Here is a 402-nt window from a genome sequence, read left to right as displayed (position 1 = left end):
GAATTGTATTTGTCTGTGTGCTCTGGCTCTGTGTGTGGCTGTGAGTCTGTGTGTGATTTGCCCATTGGTTCTCTTTCAAGTGGCCACGAGTCTGTGGGTGACGATGATATCTGTGAGTCTGCAGTAGCAGTAAAGCAGTGAGAGCCTATTCCTGTATCTGTCTGTTATCTCCGTGTGCAGCACTGAGGCTGTGGATGACGATACTTATAAGACTAAGTCCCTCTGCACAGCTGTCCCATCGCCTTGGCTCTCCATGTGCAGTCTGTGTGTGTTCGAATCAGTCAGCCTGTATTCTCTGTATGTGGCTGTGAGTCTACACAGGAGTTTGTGTACCTCTGTGGGTGGTGGTGAGTCTGCCTCCATCTCTAAGCCCCTGGATGGGGCTGTGATCCCTGAGTGTTC

The sequence above is a fragment of the Bison bison genome, unplaced genomic scaffold (assembly GCF_000754665.1).
Source record: "Bison bison bison isolate TAMUID 2011002044 unplaced genomic scaffold, Bison_UMD1.0 scf7180017852638, whole genome shotgun sequence".
NCBI classification, from domain to species: Eukaryota; Metazoa; Chordata; class Mammalia; order Artiodactyla; family Bovidae; genus Bison; species Bison bison.
This window is presented reverse-complemented; position numbering follows the sequence as displayed.